This window comes from Astatotilapia calliptera, chromosome 4 (genome assembly GCF_900246225.1).
Source record: "Astatotilapia calliptera chromosome 4, fAstCal1.2, whole genome shotgun sequence".
NCBI classification, from domain to species: domain Eukaryota; kingdom Metazoa; phylum Chordata; class Actinopteri; order Cichliformes; family Cichlidae; genus Astatotilapia; species Astatotilapia calliptera.
In genome coordinates this window covers 18,346,805-18,367,826 of record NC_039305.1, presented here as the reverse complement: position 1 = coordinate 18,367,826, position 21,022 = coordinate 18,346,805, and the positions used below count along the sequence as shown (strand labels likewise).

The 21,022-nt window shown below is 40.3% G+C and overlaps 1 protein-coding gene across 4 annotated transcripts in view; it reads left to right on the top strand.

Moving 5' to 3' along the window:
- The first annotated feature begins 5,838 nt into the window (after positions 1-5,838).
- Positions 5,839-21,022, top strand: part of cacna1ia (calcium voltage-gated channel subunit alpha1 Ia) — a 203,092-nt gene continuing 187,908 nt past the window's right edge. For all 4 annotated transcript variants that reach the window (XM_026165258.1, XM_026165257.1, XM_026165256.1 and 1 more), the window contains exon 1: positions 5,839-6,909. The gene's annotated coding sequence lies outside the window, so the exon portion shown is untranslated. The remainder of the gene's footprint in view (positions 6,910-21,022) is intronic.

Below are 21,022 nucleotides of genomic sequence, written 5' to 3'. Positions count from 1 at the left end.
GGCGGCTGGTAGATGGACTTTTTCCAGAAGTGGCTAGGGATAGCAGAAGTAAGAAACTTCTCTCTGTGCATTCCTGTAAATGTCTAAAAACTACAAGTCTTAGATCACATCCATCTTTGAAAATATTATAGTTATAAAAGATTAATTTGGGAATTAGAGCCATGTCACAGCTTACAAAATGTGAGACAGTCCCGCAAACTGCAGGAGAATTCATAGTTCAGTTGCAGTTTACTCGTTACTCACATCTCAGACAAAACCTATCTTCAAACCTGTTCTTGATTTAGATCTGAACTGCACGCCTGCAAACTATATTTCGCTATTACATAGAAAATGGTCTGTTCACTGTAAAAATACATGTAAACACTCAACCAAGGTACAAAAAAAAATCCTTTCAAGAGGTTCCCACTGCAGGTGTCTCCAGGAATATAATGGCATCATAGCACACAAAAACACAGACAGGCTCACAAGGTGAAATTGACACCAGCCACACAGTAACAGCAGCTATACTTGGTCCATTGGATTGCTGTTTGTGTTGCTTTCACACAGGATGCTGAAAACTCTTTGCTGCCTGCTGGGTTCAGCTCACTGTTCGAGGCAGAGCAAAATAGGCAGAGTTTTCTGTACCTCTTTTCCTCACTCCCTCAATATCTCCAATACAGCTGTAGAGCTGCGGGAGGAAAACATAACAACTCTAAACTGTGTTTGACACATTGCCTAGATACAACTCAGTGATTGTAAAAGCAATCACCTAACGTGCTTACTTGGATGGAAACCTGTTTCAGAGAAATGTTTTTCCTCCTGTGGTCTCGATACAAACTCAGATGCATGCTATATAATTCAGGTAATTCAGACACATGATGTTAAGTTTTTCCAGCCTTCTTCCCGCTGAATGGTTCCTTTCTATGGGCCAGATGAGCAGTTGTCACAGGTTGCATTAGCCAAACTTCAAGACCGTGTGTGTGCAAGAACTCCCAAGCTGACCACTGTGCTTAGCTGAAGTTCATAGTGCTGTGCAGTCATTTTTGCACATTACTCAGTATTTTGCACAGTCCCATTGCACTGTCTTGTGTCTGTATCATCTTGTTCTGTCAAGTGTTGCACTGTCTTGTCTTGGTACTTTTTTGTAATTTTTGCACATTGCACTTTACGTAGTCCTGTGTTTGAGGAATACAAATGGAAAACACTCACCAGCCTGCCCCAGATGCTGACACATAAACTAATCCTGATTCTCTATCCTTTCCCATCATCCCCAAAGTATTGCGCTATCTTTGCTTACACTGTGATACATTATGTAGAAGGCATGTTATACTGTATATCCAGTGCTAAGTAATAGATTTTTGGTAACGGAGAAGACAGTTTTGTAATCAATTAATATGTGGAAGGGTGAATTTGTACCCAAACTCTGACCACTTCCTAATTAGGGCCAAGTAGCTTTGTGAAATCATACGATAGCATGCAAAAACAAAAGTACACAATGAGTAAAAAGAAAGTTCAAAATCAAGTCAAAAACAAATACTTGGTTCAAAAGGCAAGAATCAAACTCCCGTGTCATGATGTAAAGCCAGAAGGGCTGTCTTTAACCCACCGCTCCTGCATCCTTTTGTCCTTAAGGAATTCCTCCATCCAGCCTTTCCATTCAGCAAAGCAGACTAACCAAGATCGAATAAGGTGATGAATGCCTGCTGGGCCTAGGTAGAGGAGACTGTTTACTGGTGATATGAACAGCCACCGAATGGGCTAATAAGATTCAAAAGAGGCAGTCACAGCTGGAAATATATGAATTTTTTTGTGAGGTCAATCACAGTTTTCTATTATAAAAGCAAAAGTAGCAATAAGTTCATGGAAAAGTCATTCAAAGCACTGAACATGTGTGTGGATGCATCGGTTTGTTCACTAAAAACCAAAATATGCTATCTTGATATAATAGTGTAATTAACTATTACAATTTACTCAAAGCACAATGTGTTCTTGAATGTTTGGCTGCTGTTATTCCTTAAGCGCTTAATACGATTATAAAGCCACATTCATACTAAACCAATTCTGATGGGAATCAATTACATTTCTGAAATTAAAAACATTGCTCTGTTTTTAAACAAATTTTATAATATTTGTTTGAAAGGAAATCAATGCCAAAGCATAGAACTGACACCACACAGCTAAATAAACTATCTAATCCACTGGGCAAAACATCACAGTTGGGGTTTAATGGAAGTAGAGCTGATGTGTAAATTGCTTTTGTTGTGGCTGCGTGTAGATTTGACAACCCAGACCTGGTAAACGTGAATACTTCTTCCTTTTTCTCGACTTATCTCACCTCTAGGCTCCTCTCATCTCTTGTATTCCTTCTCTAATCTTCCAATCATCTTTAATCTTTACTCTTCAGCCCCATGAGCCCGAGATTCCTTAATTCTTTTTTTTTTTCCTGTCAGCAAACCCACTTTGTTCTCCCGCTCTCCTTAGCCTTGGTTCCTCCCTGACAGTCGCTTTTCTCCAGTGGCACCGCAAGAAGGAGTAACATGACTCGACCACGAGGACACCTCAGTGTGGCCTAGACATGATTGATGTGAAGACACACACACACACGAGGGTGCTTATCCGTTCAAAGGTGAACACATGTCCAGTGAACTGGCACTCTGAATGTTTTATAAGAACACAGGGGAAGCAGTTCAAGTTTCAGCTTTGTGGGCATATGTGTGTATAAAACAAGAACCTGTCAGAGAGGCATACAAAACTGAAAGACACACAACAAGTGCTCTAAATGAGACATTTAAGACATTACAGAAGATGAGAATGAGAGCTGGGACAATTCTTTTATGTCACATAGGATTACACAAAGTAATGCAGTCTCTCTTTCTGGCTTCATATGACACTCATACGGTGTTTTAGTGTGGCTACCTGGATGGTCACAGTTGTTTCTAATAGTATCTAGATAGAGGGTGTCTACTATGTGCCTGTGGCACTAATCACTTTCCCCAGATTCCTCCAAGCTCCAGGCACCTTCAGGACTCCCCCTTATCTCTGCCCAGTGAGGGTGAGAAGTCACACTTTTACACTTAAACACAAATGCTAACACACACACACATGCACGCCTGCACACACACACGCACCTTGGGGTGTAGCCTATCTCTTCCCAGCAGCCCTGGAGGCTGTGTACGACTGGCATATCTATGGAAACCAGCCACTATCAGTGCAGTCATCCAAAGCGACATCCCAGATTTCAGCAAAATTTCACATGATCCTTCAGGCATTTTTGGTTGGAATAACATTGATTCTGAAAACAAAGTCAAGCAGATCATTTTATGTTAATACTGAGAAATCTACTGTTTTGTGGCTTTCCACTTGTAATCACCGTTGGGCCGAAGAAACTTTTTTAAGGGAAACTTTCTCATTAAGCCTAATTACCAGGTTTGCTTAATGGCCAGGAAACAGCTGTTTCTCGCTGATTTTTAAACCACTCCATTCTTTGACATGTGATAAATACCAAAAACAAACCCAGAAAGGTTTGACAACATCTCCCAGTAAATGGCAGTAGTGAAATAGCTTCATCCCGACTCCAACGTGTTTATTGAAATCAGTCTTCTGCTCAGTCGGGAGGCACGTTTTGGTATGAATCAGCAAGCTCTGTGAAGGCAGTGTTACTCAGCACTGCTTTCAATATTACAATCATGCGAGGCTGATAGTTTGAGTGCAAATCCTGCACTACAACAGTGCTGAATAAATTAAAAATTAAAAAAATACACCAGAGGAATCATGATGTCACTGCTTGATTGCACTGCTTTGCGCTGATGTCATGCAGTGTGACATGAAGAGACCAGATGTGATCAGATGTGGTGTGACACTGGCGACATGATGTGTTCTGATGTGATGCAATGCGAGTCCTGTTGTTTTCAGATATTCCCACCCTCTTCAGTAACTGATAAGTATCAAAGTAGCTTGTCTAAAAATAAATAAATACATAATTTTTAAAAAAAGAGAGAAAGAAAAGGGAAAAAAAGACCCAGCAGTAGCAACACCACTGTTGATAAATCTTCTTTTACTACTTTTCAAAGTAGGAGGAGGCTTGGAGATTGCATTTTATTATTAAAAGCACACATTATACCCAATATCGTGCTCTTCGTTCTACCTACAGTACTAATCGCCCACCCCAAGAATTGTATTTCCTCGTAAGTGCCACCTCAGACAATGCACACAGTCAGCAAATATCCCCACTAAGTTCCCCTGTGCTCCCTAAACCTCAATTATTCACAACTTATGAATAACGCACTTTACCTCAAGCTGCCAAGTGGGGGTATTTTTGCCCATGGTGCCTTGAATTAGTAATAAGCTCACAATGGCAAAACATGCAATTTTCATGCTTCTGGCTTTTTTTTTTTCTTCATAAGGTATTAAAGTGCAATAATAAATATTTTGTGGTCAATACATGTAGAGAGGATCTAAAACTAACGCATGTGGTTCAGCTAGCTGTCCGTGTGACTGACCTGGCACGTGAAGGGATGTAGTCATGTTTAATTGATCTGAATTCTCTGCAACCTTATTCTTCATACTGCACAGGTCAGCATTATTATTAATGACTAACAAACAGTAAAATGCATTTTTACCCTTTAGACCACATACGTTATGCTCAGATTTAGTAAACCCTCCATTATTATTGCTCTGCTGCCTGCTCAAAGGAAAAAGCGCCCTTTGCACCGACTGCTGTATTGATGGATAATGTAAAGTAGAAGCAAAGTTTCGACCGCTGCTGTGAATTTTTAATGAAAACCACTCTATTTTGGACAAAGCTGTAATAACTGGAGAGTTGTCGACTTGAATATGATTAGATAGAGAGGTTAAAGGAGGTAAAAGCCAAGAAATAAACCCAGTGCAAGGAAGTATCTTCAGAGCTCATGAGAAGGTTGACCGAGTGCTCCGACCCCTCAGTGGAGGAGGTCAAATAGAGTCAAAAGGAGTGCTCTCCTTTTGACTCTATTTTGACCTCCTCCTATATTAATGTGAGTCCTTCCAAGTGAAAAGTTTTCAGCACATTGGACAGCCCTGGCTTGTTAGCTGTCCATGGTGCTGAAAGAATATAAATGAAGGCACTAGAGAATAACAGCTACTAAACAGAGTGTCTGTGGGCATGTGTGTGAATGAGCGTGTGAGCGCGTGTCTCTAGTCATGCCCTTCCCTAACTTCAAAAATGATATTTTCTTCCCAGCTGATTTTTCATCTGCATTAAGCACACTCCAGGCGACTTCTCGTCTCTCTTCTCTTTCATCTCTTCTGGGACCAAAAGTTAACTCTACTCTCTGCCTGTGCACGGAGCTAACACAACATACAGCATGCCTCATCAAATGCCCAGTCGCAACCCGCTTGCCCACGCGATCCACGGTGCACCCCGTTGTCTGTCCCCTCGTGGTATCTCCAAAGTTGCTCACGGGTGAGTCTTTCGCGTTCACGCTGCGATGGTGCGTTTGCTTGTCCGATCTCATGAAGACACGAAACGCTCAACCTGATAATCGCGTCGGACTGGCGTGTGCGCTCGTGTGCGCGCTGCTACTTACTGCTACATTACTCCGGTGTCTCAGCTCACGGAGATGGTGTGAACTGGTTATGAGGTACGCCATACCCCCCCCCCCCCCCCCGCCCACACACACGCACACACACACACGCACATCATAGCGTGTCTGGTTAATTACATGTGGTTAGTCTCAGTCGATTGAGCGGTTTGTGGACAAGCCGTAACAATAACAAGCACTTTCCATGTGAGGACTTAAAAAAGGGAGTGTGTACCTTATAGATCATGCCCTACGTCTCTCTCTCTCTCTCTCTCTCTCTCTGTCTCTCCCTCTCTCTCCGATGTCTCTCTCTCTCTCCTGCGCTCTCTCTCTCTCTCTTGCTGAGAACTCACCCACGAGAAAGGTTTTGACGCGCCAGAGACGAATTAATCTGCCCGTGGAGCGTGGGATTCTTTGAAAAAGCTTTACTTTTTCCTTCTCTGAGCACATTGCCGTCCAAACTAGGTAAGATTTTAAGACGTTTGGCGATCCTTGGGTGAACCTTTGTGAGATATTTTGGCTGCACGGAAATCCGGGATTGACAGATGCGCCCCTCCATCGCCTATTCCACCGGGAGGGAGGTCTGGACGCACGTTGAAGTGAAGACGATGCTGTAATAGAAATGTTTGTGGTCTGCCCTGCAGGGAGTTAACTGTTGCAGTTGGTTCTTAGGGGGAGAAACACAAAAAGAAAAAAAGGCACGCCTTTTGGATACGAGGTCCTAAAATAACAAGTTGCTCCCTGAAATTTGCGGAATCATCTGTGAAGATGTGCGTTTTTTCTTCATGATAATATTTTGTGGGAACTATGAAAAGGGAGAGGATGTGCACGCTATTAACCAACACTGGGTCTGACGTTTTCTCTCTTCGGCTTCGCAGGATTTTTTTCCAGTGTGCTCAGTCAACGTGACCATGTCAAAAAAAGTGTTCCCAAATTCCTTTGCGCATACAGCTTAAACTGGAAAACGAAATATTGATCATGCTGGACGTTCACATGCTGGAAACGATCTTTTAGTTACCTCGAAATAAAAGTTGGCTGATGTGGGAGAGCAACGTTTAAATTCTTACTTGATTTTGCTCTCGGCTTTCTGGAAATGTGAGCCCGGCGGTGACCGACGCGCACCACACAGAGTCGCCAAGGCTTCGACGCGCAAACCATTTTTTTTCCGTCGGGAAACCGGGCTTTGCATCGCAGCACCGCAGCGACGTTCTCGCCTTTTCTCGCCGAAATGCCTCCGTATGCTGCGATTCCATAAATGGCAGGTGGATACTGATTCTCCATGGTGTTCACCGGCCAGGTGGATGAAAGAAGACGAAACCTCTGCTGTTTTGTTCAGTAAACCCTGGACACACCTTTTTTAATGTCAGTCAAGGTAAGTTTGGCCTGTTTCCACTTCAGGTGTTTCTCGCATGTTGCTGTGGGCACAGTCACGAGCTGTGATGTTACACGTTGTTAAAACAAGGTGAAGCCAAGCGCTCAGATGAGGCAAAGGTGTTGAATCTTCTTTAGACCTGTAGCCCCATAAATCCGACAAGTGATGTGCTATTTTATATAAATATATTCTTTTTTAATTTTTTTGTAATTATTTGGGATTTCTGCAGTGTGAAATATTTATAGAAACAACGTGACTCGAAATAAGACCCTCTCCTCTTCTCTAAAAAGAGGGGAAAAGAGTGAATTGGGAATGACTAGGTGTAGATAATCATCACTGCAACTAGATTTTCTGCTTTCTTTTCATTTGCATTTAAACAAAAGTACATTGTGCCTACACTTTTACTGTATATAAAAGTCAAAATGCAATTTTCTCTATTTTAAGGATCCTTCTTGACAAAATTGTGGACTCGTGCTTTTGATTTTTTTACCCTGCATGGTATAAAGTTGCTTAGGGCCTTGTGTATTATGTCTCCAGGCATAATGGACAGACTCTAATGAAAACCAATCTGATCACAGAGGCTGCAGCCTGACTGGGATGATTGGCCTTTTGAACCTATCTCACCTTCTTTTTGTTTGGTGGAAATTTTTTTTGCCATAAACCTTTGCAGTGTGTTTAAACAGTGGTCAGTCTTCCACTCTCCACCATGTAATGTAAAAGTCTATGATGCAAAAACAAATACATGAATTACATACATAGACGTAGCCTTCTACTGCTCCCTTTTAAAGAGGACTAGGCGTGTTGTGTAGTGTAGTGGTCCATGCTGCTACTGGCAGATTTTGCTGCTAATGCTCAGATTGCTCTTGAGGCCTTACAGCAATGAAATGCCATGAAGCTGCCAAACACAAGGCAATGTGCAATTTTTTTACATGAACTTAGATTTGAGGAACAGACCACCAGCAAATCTTGTTCATTCATATCTTGACTGTACTTCCACTCACCTTCTATTGATGTTAGCGTTTACAGTGGTGTCTAACCTCAGGCTGTTTCAGAGGAGCCTGGCTGTGTCTTGTGTCTGAGATGGATGGAAATCTTCAGTGCTGTAAAGAAACAAACAAAACGTACAGTCAAAGCACAAAATTGCTCACGATTTCAACATGGCAAGTTTTAATTAGAGCCTAACAGTTAAAGTGATTTTGGCTTGTGTCAATAAAAACTTTAAGGAAGCAAAAATCAAGCTTTGAAATATTAGCTGTACACTGTATATTAGATATTTTTAATATATCGTGCAGTGTTCCTCCTGTTTCTTGCATAAAAAGCAGATACCAGTCCTGCTGCGGTTGATGCCCTTCTACAATCCTGTCCTGCTGTCCTCATATGTGCTGTTATCTGCTCTACGCTGTGCTTGGAGAGACAGCAAACCTTCTTGTTAATGGCCCATATGGATGTGCCACTCTGGAGGAGCTAGACTACCTGTGCAAGCTGCAAGTAGTGACAAGGACACTAGCAAAAAGGAAAACTGGGGGAAAAAAATCGTTATGATTTATAAGGAGAGAGCACGGGTCTATGGCCACACCCTTTAATGCCATCCCCTGCTTTGAGGGTTGTCTTGTTGTTGCCTTTATAGTGCGCCTGTCTTAACTTTCACTTGAACCAAAGCAGGTGAACTGGATTCACAATGGTTTATGCTGCCTAACTGGATAGAATGATAAATCTGAAGTTTATCTGTGTTTGTGTTATGCTGTGATGATCAAGTGTTCGCTAAATTATTTGCTGTTGTTGTGCAGTTCTATTTATCTTATAGTTATATTGAAAAAAATGACAATTCTGGGGTCCTTGTTTATTATCATTCTCTTGATGTAGTTTTCTACTAACACAATTTCTAAATTACTCCATCTGCACATTTCTCTTCATTATGTTCTGGGAATAGTATAATGGTTAATATCAAACAAAAATACAATATGGATAGAGTAGTGTGCACACAGTCTTGAGTGCCACTCATTTCTATATAGAGCTTTAGAGCAGCGATACTTTCTTGTAGTTTATAAAGCAACCTTGATCGATAATTCTCAAAGCTTTCTGAAGGGCTTTCAAGATACCTTTACCTGACCATTTTCAGGGGGATGTTTATTTTTCTTTTGCTTGTTAAGCCACTTAACAGTAACCTATGGATCATTCAATCATAAAAAAGGCACCTAAGTCAAGGGATGAACCCTTGACTTAGGAGAGAACTACAACAGCGAGCATCTGTTAAACACGGTGGAGGCGCTATCATGACTTGGTGCTGTAGTGTTGGAGATCTTGTCAGAATTGATTGAATGATGTACACAGAAAAAAAAAAAACATTAGATTTTAAACCACCATGCAATAATATATGCCAAGTATCCAACTGGCAGCAGCTTCATTTATCTGCATGACAATGATCCCGAACAATTTGCCAGTACAGTAAAACGATACCTGGATAGAAAAACACACAGTGGAACACTATATAAGTTATGGATTAGGCTCTCCAGAGCCCAGATCTCAACATTTTTCAAGCAGTGTATGATCATCTTGACAGAAAACAGAACAAAAGGCAGCCAACACCCAAATAAGACGACTTAAAGAATTGAGAGAAAGCTTCCCAAAGAGACTTCAGGCTCTGTTGAAGAACAAAGCTAGTCATACTAAATTGTGAGTTTTCAAGCTCATTTGAAATATTCAAACTTTGTTTTTGCCTTATATATGGTGTTCCATATATGTTTTAAGACTTTTGCACAGTACTCCATATATCAGTTAACCTCTTAAGCCCCAACGCCCCCTGATATGGGGGCAAAAAGCAGGAGATCAGGTAGGCTTGGGGCTTAAGAGGTATCATTTCAGTAATATATTTGTTGGGGTTCAGTTTTAATCTCCTATGACTGATCAAATCTCATAGAAATCCACATTTCCTAGTATTGGTGAACTAATTACCTGCCATATGTCATATTCTGGAAGTACCACTTTACACACACTGAGCTACATATGATGATGTAGCTCAACTGACATGACTGTGAGGAAGTCTGTTCGCTGGTTCACCTCTGTAAATCTTTCTTGCCTGATGTTGTAGGGTGGTGGACATTTAGCAGTCAAAGACAGTAACTTCTTCGCATGTCTATTTTTTTTAGATGTCCATAAACATGCATTTATACGTAAAAGTGCATGCACACACTCACAGACACACATAGACACATATATACACACACTCGCGCAAATGGACGTCAGGCCTGGCCTGCATGAGAGTCAACATTGTGGTTCACCATAGGAGGGAGAGAGGGTGCGTTTATCGTTCTTTTGTAGCAGCAGCTCACGATAGCCTGAAAGTAACAGGGGGTAGCTCAAATTGAGAGAATAGGTGTGTGTATAGAAAATGAGGCGGAATGATGAGCAAAAAACAAATGCATGTACATCTGAAAGAGTGATGTGAACGGAAAAAAAGTAAATGAAAGACTAAAAAAGTGAAAGAATAAAGGACTTTAAGAAAAGGGAGAGATGGAACAGGAGGTGTAAAGATCAAGGGAAATATCAAGAGATGCAGGAAAGCGAAGGAGAGATTGAGAGGATGAAAATGACAAAGGGTTAGAGGGAATATGGAGTGAAAGACAGCGAGCTAGATACAAGTGTGTCTGCAGTGAGTGCTGGTATTATTAGGTTAGGTGAAACGATCGGTTTATGCTCGACAACTGTGCGGTGAGGGCAGCCACATACTGTGCCCTGAGAGCCTCCCGTGAAGGCCAGAACAAGTGAGAGGAAGAGTGGGGGAGGGAGGGGGAGATGGCGGGTGAGCAGCGAAGAGGGTTGGTAGCTGTGAGTGTCGATATTCAATGATTGAGAACAAAGAAGATATGCAATGGATGGAGGGATGAACACCTGCAGAGAGGATAAGACACAGACAAGACACACGACAAAAAAACACAAAAAAAAATGACAGAAGAGAAGTTCTGAGATTTTCTGGACAAACCATTTAAAGGTCTTTTATCATTTAAAAAGTTCTTTATTTGGCTCATTTCTTTTCTGAGAATTTAGCTGAATCTGAGCTTGAAAAAAAAGTGCCAGTATTACTTTAAAATAATATTTAGAGACCTTTAAGCAGTTTACTTGAGTAATGAGTATTATAAATCAGATGGGCTTGACTTCAGGCCCACCTATCTCTTTCTCTGTGTGTGTCTCTCTCTTCCTGGAAATGTGAGTCACTGTGAATGCCACCGGCAGGCAAGGCTGTTGACTCATGCACGCTCACCCACAGGCTCTGCTATTGTGTCGTACCGAACGAGATTGTAACCAGAGGCGCGTGTTTGTGTATTTGCAGCCAGATTTCATGCAAAGAACCGTAAACACGAGAGATCAAAGATGAAGACCGGTCAACAAAATAGCGAAAACACTTTGCAAAGAGGGAGTTTTTCTTTCACTGCTGGCACTAAATCACAATTTGTCATGTCCTTATCTGCCCATAAATGGCAATTTATAACGATAAATTGAGTAAAACAATGGGTGTCGGGGTTTTCAAATGAATAATGAGGCATCATTTCTTAAGTCGTTTAAAACTATGACACTATTTAATGAGGCATGGTGCACAGTTTTGAAATTATGATACTGTATACAGTGTATGCCTCAAAATACATTTGCAAAGAGCAGCAGTTACAGACAAGGATCCAAATGCAAACACTGGAAGTAATCAAAATGGAAAATGCAAAAAAAAAAAAGAATCGTTGGCTATAAAATGGTAAAGCTGGACAATAAATGATAACAGAATGCAGATTTGTGGTTTGCTAATGCTGAGCGTGCTGATCAAGAGCCAAAAGATGCTATTAGCACACGGTGCTAATAGGTAAAGGTTTGCAAAGGTATTAGCTACCTTGCAGTAGAAATTCGATCCATCTTTTTTATATTTTCAATATCAGAAGAATGTAACCTATATGAAATCTTACCTGACATCATCGAAGCCTCAGAAAGTATCAGAAAATATTATTGTAGGATCTTTACCTTACAATATAAACTGCCTTGAGCTGACTGCTGTTGTGATTTGATGGTGTATGAATAAAATGTAACTGAACTGAATTGAGCGTGGCGCAAACATGAACTTCACTAGGCATTTATGTGAAGGCGCATCACTGCCAATTAGAGCTAGGTCTCCAGTCGTGGGTAAGCTCGTTTCATTTGAAGAGTGCACAGCATGAAAGCATGAAGGTTGCATTTCTGCCACTCTGAGACTTTCAACGGGTTCTTTTGTAATTTTCTGACGTGTCTGACAGAAAACATTCAGACGAAATCATCTATACTGTGATGTTTTTCAGTGTGGTTTTGTAGCCATACCAACACAGTCTTCACTTACTGCTGGCCCGCTTCTTAGATTTGCCCTAAAACTTTGTCCACTTCCCAAAAATGAAAATGAACTTGAAGGATCAACATTTTGACACACTGGAGGAGATCCAGCTTCAATCGCACAGGCACTTGTGTAATTGGACACAACATGACTTCCACTGAAATATCTATAAACAGCAGCTGAAAAGAATGAATGAGAATATGGCCCTAAGTGTGAGATTAAATGTCCATTTCATCACCGGTGATGAGAAGGACCTGTTCTTAGAGCTTTTTGATTGTTGTGTTAGTTTACTATATGATGAGTATATGTGTGTAAATGCTTGTAATTGCTTACATATGTGCAGCATCTGCTCAGTGCCCCCAGGAAAAAAACATATTAATCTATAAAAGGAAGTCTTTAGTGGTTCAGTGTTTGCAGGAGGAACTTGTTAATATATGTATGGTGTTCTGGGTATTATCTGAACTATAGCTAACCTACTTTAACTTTGGCTTTTTATTATCTACCTTGAAGGTAGCCATAAGGTTCTGGTCTTCTTTACTGAACTTGATGTTTGGGTGGATCTTTTCCACCTTTTTGTCAAGTCAAGGTGACATCTGAAATTCCCATTTTTACTCCCCTTTTTTTCCTCCCTCAAAACTCCAAGAACAGGGTAATTGACAGCTTTTAACACAAATGTTAATGATGATGATCTACACTGGTTCTAAACTCAGTTTTGGCAGCTTCTCTACTGAACACGTCTTTTTAAAATGCATAGTAAAGTCTGGTCTCGATATCGACGCAACCAGGGTTGAAAGGGTTAAGAAATATAATACTTTTAACTGATCATTTTAACCCAACATACTTTTTCGTGTGTGATTTTAAATCTGAAACCAGAAGAGGAAACACAGTGTGAGCATCTGTGTTTGCACTTGTTTGCTTATAGACAGACTTTCATTTGTATAACTGCCTGCACGTAGTGTGTCCTTACATTATAATCCAGGTGCTTTTGCTCATTGTGCTCAGGTGCAACAGTGGATACGCGCTCACATATACGCACGCTAGTCTGCAGCTAATCTCTTGTGACAAGCAGCAGTCGCCCCATCACATAACATCTCAATTATACATGATTGTATGTCGCGCAGCACGGGAAGGTGAGGATTTATGGTAACTGGGTGTTTATGTGTTTTGAAATTATATGTTTGTCGTGGCAGGCGTTATGACATGATTGTGCCTTTCCATTTCTCTTGTTAGGTGCACTAAATAAAAAAAAAAACTATAACGATGTACTGTTTAACAGCAAGGGATTTTCAAAAAACATTTTAAGGGATGTTTTTTCCTTATTTTTTGATCACATTGAATTTTGCCATTTAATATATGTCCGTAAAAAAAGAGCTAATGTGCTTGCAGCACATCGCCTGGACTTGTTTTGTTTTTGTTTAAACACTAGACAGTTGCTTATATTACTGCTCCAACATATTTAAATCCCCAAACAGTTATCTCATCATCCAGCATACGTTTGCACATTATTCTGGGAAAAAAAACAAATTTTCCATTTATTCACTTTTGCAAATTATCATTTATTTTTCTTTATTAATTAGTAATCTCAGAAACAAGCTGTGTCTCTTAGTTGAATCATTTCTCTTGTTTGACCTTGGCGTCATCGTTTTCATAACTCTAAATGTACTATTGGTTATTAGTAGGATGTGATAATCCCACATAACCAGGCAAGGGAACAACTAACACACCACATCCTCCCCCACACCCCTCCTCAAAACTACAACCTCCACAACCGTTTATACACTTCAGTGTTATATGGATTAAGCAAATTCAATATGCCGTGTTAATTAATAAGCTTTAAGCATTAAATCGACAGAGCAAGGCAAGCCATTTTCAGTCTTCATCCCGAGCTAAGCTAACTTGCTGCTACTTTAAATTTACTGCACACATGTGACTGTGGTATTTCTCCTTTTTTCTTGAAGAACAAGAAGGCAAATAAGTCTATTTCCCCAAAACAACTCATGTAAAGAACGGGCTTTTTATATTCAGGGTAACACTCACTCATTTAGACTGGTTATTGTGGTTAAAATCAGTCTCAGCATGCGCACAATAACATGTCAAGAATTTCCCTTGCTGTCATGTTTCTTCCTGTTAAAGTACTTCACACAGCACAAGCCTTACTCTTTTAAGTGTGTCTCCTTAAAATTTTGCTTTTAGAAGAAAGGAATGTGCTTTAGAGGGAATATTCTATCACTTCACAGGTGTTTTGTTGAATTTGGACCACAATACTCTCAGAAGGCACCTCAGTGTGTTCAGTTGCCCCAGAAACATCCAACCTCCCACCTGCTCTCACCATTAATGATCAGCTCCACTACCCTGACACAAAATTTCACACTTACTCCAGTTTCTACTTATTTGCTTCTTGGCACTGGAACCTTAAAAATGCAGTCTGACCTTAATGGTGCTTAACATTCCCATCAAAGTAGTGCCAGAATGTAATGAAATTAATAAAGATAAAATCCTTTGATTATTTAATGCTTTGTTATTGCTACAGCATACATGTTTTGTACATTTTAAATGCTCATCACCACCTAAGAACACCTTTGTTGTCAGCAGAACTTTTCACGTCAAACTATTTTTGCCTACTTTATCAGCATATTCTCTCTTACACACATTGACGCTCCCACACAGACCTATTGCTTCTTGTTGTCTCTGTTGTACACATGCGGTCCCTTGGCATGTCTCTTCCTCAGCAGTTTTGTCACCTGTCAGGTCTGACACCACTAAGGAAGGCTGTCTCAGGCCCACTCTACCGTCACTAAGTCATTTTGACGGACACCACATCCCGCCATTCGGCTCCACTCTGCTCACTGTTCAGTGATGTGAACAAACAGCGCCCCCGCCATGACGATTTGTGACCTTTTCAGAGCCTGAGTGGCAGTTCCGTAGCGTTAATGTCTTATGATGTTTTGCATGGTTGCTTGCATGATTAATGGCTCATTTAGCATTTGTGAGGTATGCGTAGAGTAATACTGTTGTAGGCTTCAATAATTTAGCTTCGGGGAAAATTGTTATCATCAGGCAAATTATATCTTTTTTTCCACTCAAACGTTATCTGAGAAAAGACTTCTGAAATGACTCACCTGTTACCTGAAACGAGATCCTTCATATAATGTGATCGACAGGAACAATTGTCTCACATTATGGTAATTTTTACATGGCGGTAAATGACTTGGGAGCTTGGTCGACACAACAATAGTACTCACACCGTGGCTCATCCACATTTAGCGAGATAGCAAATAATAAGCTGTTGGTTTGGTGTTATTTCTAGAAATGTAAGTACAGCTACAGATAGCATTACAAAATGCTCATACATTTCTAATAATTGGACTTTAGGTTGTAAAAAGTAAATCACACAGTTGCTACAGATTTGTTGATTGTGGTTTCGGATGTGTTGTGTATTCACAGATGCTCTTCTGCTCACCTTGCTTGGAAGCAGTTTCTTCTTTGACATCTTTATCCAGAGAACTGCTGATTATTCTTTGGTTTTGAGATGGTTGTGTGGGAAAACTGCAAAAGATTACCAGTGTCTGAAATACTAGACTAGCACCAACAATCGTGCCACATTCAAAGTCACTCAAACCACCTTTTTTCCCCATTCTGATGCTCAATTTGAACCAATCTGTTACACCAATCTGACTGGCTGATTAGACATGTTACAGAGCAGTTTGACTTTATTGACTTTATTCTTATCCAATTCAAATAATCTGACAAAATGCACTTATTGTAAAATATTTTACTAACATACTGTTTGACATATTTTCTTAAGCTGCAGTGCACTGAGCTGTAGGGTGGGGCAGCTACTGCACAATGCCGCTTTTGCACTGTGATGCCTGAAACAGGACACACCTTGATTCACTCAGTCATCCAGACTAGTCTGTTAAAGCAGCAGCCACTTTAAGTGGGCAGTTTAGAGACCCAGAGATGAATTTAACTGCAGTTTGGAAGCCTACAATCAGGAAGACTGTTACAGCATCTCAGTAAAAATGTCTGTCTGTTATTTTCTGCCTCTTCTTTTCATATGCTATATTTTAGACCTGAAAGGAAACAACAAATTCGTGAGAAAATGGTCATGCCAAAGCAAAATGTTCCATTTGGGTTTTCTGCTTTGCCACAAAGTGGCAGTGTTTTATTTAGATGTTTTGAAAGTTTGACATTAAAGAATTTCATGATTTCTGAATAAATATTACCTGAATTTTGTGTTAGCATATCTGATTAATCCCACATTTTGAAGTAAAATGAGCACGGGGGAATCATATTTGATCTTTCTTGATCAGCCATGCTGCAGATGTGTGGACAGCTTTACTCACACAGACACGCAGACTTCACTCCATTATCTCACTTTCTCTAGCAGTCCCCATCAGTTACTTATGAATTAAAGAGATTAACACTAGCTGTTGCCAGCGGGTTTGTGTCTCTTTGTGTACTGTGTGTATGTGTGTTTGCAGATGAGAAAGGTATCTAAGTGAAGAGAAGCACAACGCAAACATGCTTGTAGCTGAATGCTACTGTGCTCTCACCCCGTTCTCGCTCTTGGCTGGGCGATCATCTCACCCAGCCTCGCGCCTTGCCACCACTCTATCTCATCGTTGCATCAATAATTCACTGAGCGACACATTCTCTTTTCCCCTCTAACCCAATTACAGTTTGTCATCATGATTAAAAACAGTACTATAATAATGTCATGTTGATCATCATCATTCTCATCATCACTATAAATTCTCCAGTTGTCTTTATTATTAGCTGCTGCCATTATTGCATTCAACCCTGCAGCTACTGCCATAGCTTACGGCTAAAACCAATCAGCTAACTGAAATATCCGGATCCTAACTCCCACTGACACCCTCTCAAAAAGCATAAACTCATTTCTAGGAATACTAAGACATCTTTTTTTCTTTTTTGCTCATTTATTATGATCTTAAAAATCCAGAATGTGCATTTGAAAATGATTGTTCCATTAAGACTCGAAAGTTTATGCAATGCTTTCATCTTAAAAAGGTACACTAACAACATCTTCAGATGACGCTTGCAAGTGTAATGTCTGTGTTTAATTACCTTAATCCATATGTGGACTGGTTGGTGTTTTAAGTAAGCTTGTGTTTCCACTTTAAAGGAGCCAGGCGTGTCTTTGAAGCATGAAAGGACATTCACTGTCTTTTTTTGAAAGGTCCCGGCTACAATCACAAAAGAATGGGGACGACCATAAACTGTAACATCAGGCTTCAAAATGTGTCCAATGCCAACCAATAGGGGACATGTTTGCCTTCATCACCGTAAACAACTCAGGGAGACTTATTTATGCAAATCGACGTCTAATAACGTTGGGAAACTGTGTGAAATGTAAATAATGGGAGAATGCAATGATTGCTAGATCTCATAAACCCATAGTTTATTGACAATGGAGCATGGAAAACAGCCATGCTGTTGTAATAAGGGCAGTGTGTGTTCTTCTTGCAAGGCAAACATGATTGAAATTCCATAATCAGCTAAAGCACCCTCATACCGTCAGAGATGCATACGTTTAAAATTGAATACTGATAAAAAAAAAACAGTTATTGCCTCTCCTCTTTAGTGCGGAGAACGCTGCATTCATGATTTCCAAAAGGAATCTCAAATTTCAGTTCTTCTCACCACAGAACAATTTCCCGCTTTGTCCCAGTCCAATTTGAACAAGCTTTGGCTCAGAGAAGAGAGCAGTGTTCACATATGGCTTCTTCTTTGCATAATAGAGCTTTAACCTGCATTTGTGGATAGCACAATGAAGTGTGTTCACAGACAATGATTTCTGGAGTGTTCCTGAGCCCAGGCAGTGATTTCCATGACACAATCATTCCTGTTTTTACTGCAGTGACAACTACGGGCCTGGTGATCACAGGCACTCAGTGCTGATTTTTGGCCTTCTCCCTTGCAGACAGAGATTTCGCCAGATCCTCAGAATCTTTTAATATATTTTGTACAGTAAATAATGAGATATTAAAGGTCTTCACATTTTCACACTGAGTGAAAATGATTCTGAAACTGTTCCACATGCTTTTTTTGCAGATTGGTGAAACTGCCCATCTTTACTTCTGAGAACCTCTGCCTATCTAAGATGTCCATTTTTTATACACAGTCATGTTATTGGCCTGTAGCCAGTTAACCTCATTAGTTCCTCCAGTCATTTCTTTTTAGCACCACTCACTTTAACAACGTTTTCTTTTACACAGCGTCCCACTTTTTTCTGAATTGGATTTGTACCCTTATTGATAAAAGTAGCCTGTCAAAAATGCTATAATGATGCACTGCTCATGTTTTATTACCTATGTGGATACTTTCTATCCTCCTCATATTAAAGTTGCAGACTGTGGCCTCTTTCTGCACACACACACACACACACACACACACACACACACACACACACACACACACACACACACACACACACACACACACACAGAGAAATACAAACATATACAAAAAATTGCAAGCTGCAGGGTTGTAAATATCAGCCCTCGCTCTGTCTATTTGTTGATAGATTTGATTGATCGTGCACTCTGTGTGTATGTGCACGCGTGTGCGTTTGTGGGTGGGGGCCCCTGCGTCTAAATCACAGCTGCTACAGTTTGTCAAAGAACGACAAGTACACAGGCACACAACCATTCAATTGAACTTTAGCTCTGTTGAGCCACATCTTTCAACAGAAATTTCCAGTGCCGCTTATTTTGAATGCTGGCTGTATTGTAGTGAATCCATTTTTTAAAAATTCTTCTGATGCCCTCAGCTTCCAATCACAGTGGAAGCATCTGGCGATTAATAGTTTATCAAATTGTACATATAGTCGGTTTGCCAAGAAATTATATCATCCATCTTGTGAATCCAGTTCCTAAATGTCACTGGCATGTTACAGTACATTAGTCAAGGATCATAATGGTGTGATGGAGCATTTGGGGGACATGACTAACCGCTGTGATCATACTACTAGAATGAAGCTTGTGATTTTGTCTACTAATAATTAGCTTTGTCTTATCTCTAGGATGAGACAGAGGCGCTAAATAGATTAATATGTAGTTTGGGAAAATGAATGGGAACAAGTTCTGAAAAAACTATCATATTTTATTTAGCTTCTTCTGGTAAAGTCATTGCAGTTTGGCTCCAGGGATCACCATCTGTGCGTTGGCTGGTCCACTACAACGGTTTTTAAACATTTGGTTATTTTTATGGTTGTTGCGCACACTTGTATATCCAGCGGATAAATCCTCCTGATTGTGACTCCTCTGATTTTAACCACAGTGAGTTTGAATTATTAATGTCCGTTTCATGACTGATCAAATGTGGGATAATTTGATTTGTTTATAAAAACAGAAAATACAAAAAAAAAAAAGATTTTTCTTTTTCATAAGCCTGAGCTGTTCTTGGTATTTATGTTCTTGGCATTACAGCTAACCAAACAGCACAATGTTAGCGTTCTCACGTTGTGAGAGAGTAAACCTGAGTATTTATTTATAACTTGCTTCGCTGAAGCCAGCTGCACGTTCAAAAAGATGCACCAGTGAGTCTGAAAACAGATGTGATTTATTCATTCACCTATTTTTCTATGGAGATGAGTGTTACGTATCATTGCTGCATGTGTCTGTGCTGGAAAATACGACAATAAATATTTGGCCACTTATCAAGTTCTTGCTCTTTAGGCTCTGTGCACAATGAGAATAAAGTTTTAACTCGAATCAGTTTACATCAACAGTTTAAAAAATGCATCTGACATCTTTAATAATTTATTCATTGACTTACATTTTTTTTGGTTTGTTTCCATGTTCTTCTGGAGTTTCCTTTCAATCAAAGACTGCCTAAAGTCAATTAATCCATATCTTTAAGAAGTCAAACTCCATCTCTTTAGATTGGAAAGGCTCTTTGAGTCCTCTGTAGATTTGTTTAGGCTTGTTGTCCTGCTGAATGTTAAAATGCTTACCAAAGAGGTTTGATGCCTTTGTGTTTTCTGTACACACAGGACTCTCCTGTATGTCTCTGCTTTCATCCTTTTGCTTCTGTCAGTGGTGGAATTTCACTAAATGCCAGTGTGCCAGCTTTATTGGCAGTCGCAAAAACAAAACCAGTACCGTGTTTGGATTCAGCGATGTTACTTTTTTACCAGGTCCTCCAGGGGTTGATTTTTCCTATCCAATTCCACAGAACTCAATTTTAGGACTAAATGGTTTGTTTTTTGTGTGTTTCTGCAGTTTGAAATATGCGTACCTTAGTGTACTACTCTATATCTAAAGGAGGCCAGACCAAGCACTCCTTTGAAGCCCATTTGGCTTTTCAGCTGTGAATGACTCACCACTGATATTTTGCTCCTAGGTGTTGTTCGGTGTTGTCCCAACTACTCTTCCGCCTCAGCCAAAACCCAAAGTTGCATTTTTTAACCTCCCCAGCAAGCTCCTTCTCAACATCTCAGTGCTCTGCTCCTTTAACACTCGTGAGGCAGATAATTTAGGAGGCTGACGAGGTAATGAATCCTAGCACCCCACCTCCATGTTGTACACACCTCTCCGCTCAGCAGACAGGTTAACATACTTCTTTTCTCTAAACCCTCATGGGATGTTCGGCTTAACTAGCAATACAATTCTGCTGCCATGGCAGCAGCATCACCCTGACCTGACATTGGCACTCATGAAATCACAATGTCAGGCCAGAGTGATGCTCCACTGATCTCCTGGGAACTGAAACTTTTCCTAAGGTTACCCAGACCTGCTTCTTTTC